This window comes from Schistocerca cancellata, chromosome 5 (assembly GCF_023864275.1).
Source record: "Schistocerca cancellata isolate TAMUIC-IGC-003103 chromosome 5, iqSchCanc2.1, whole genome shotgun sequence".
In the NCBI taxonomy this organism is placed as follows: Eukaryota; Metazoa; Arthropoda; class Insecta; order Orthoptera; family Acrididae; genus Schistocerca; species Schistocerca cancellata.
The window spans coordinates 371,189,740-371,190,344 of NC_064630.1; the positions used below are offsets into that span (position 1 = coordinate 371,189,740).

At 52.1% G+C, this 605-nt stretch overlaps 1 pseudogene; it reads left to right on the top strand.

The window, feature by feature from the left end:
- Window positions 1-246: 246 nt before the first annotated feature.
- LOC126189221 (5S ribosomal RNA) lies at window positions 247-364 on the top strand (annotated as a pseudogene).
- The last annotated feature ends 241 nt before the right edge of the window (window positions 365-605 follow it).

Below are 605 nucleotides of genomic sequence, written 5' to 3' on the forward strand. Positions count from 1 at the left end.
CCCCTCTCTGTACACTTTGTGGCTGTCTGCTTGTATACTACCTGCAATTCTTTCCAATACTACCTGCACAACATGCTAATCCTGCATGAAATCCAATTGGACAGTTAGTTCTCTGCATACTTCTCCGTAAGGAAGAACTATTTTTTCGCTTCCTCCTTAATCACAATGGGAGGCAGGTGTTCTGATCCCCACAGCACTTCCTTCCAGACAGTAGGTGATATATGTACCACGTTTAGTTGAAGTCGTGCCAATGGCCTTGCTACAGTGGTAACACCGGTTCCCGTCAGATCACCGAAGTTAGGCGCTGTCGGGCTGGGCTAGCACTTGGATGGGTGACCATCCGGTCTGCCAAGCACTGTTGGCAAGCGGGGTGCACTCAGCCCTTGTGAGGCAAACTGAGGAGCTACTTGATTGAGAAGTAGCGGCTCCGGTCTCGTAAACTGACATACGGCTGGGAGAGCGGTGTGCTGACCACATGCCCCTCCATATCCGCATCCAGTGACGCCTGTGGGCTCAGGATGACACGGCGGCCGGTCGGTACCGTTGGGCCGTAAAAAGGCCTGTTCGGACGGAGTTTGTTTAGTTTACTTCTAGCTGAAGTCGAT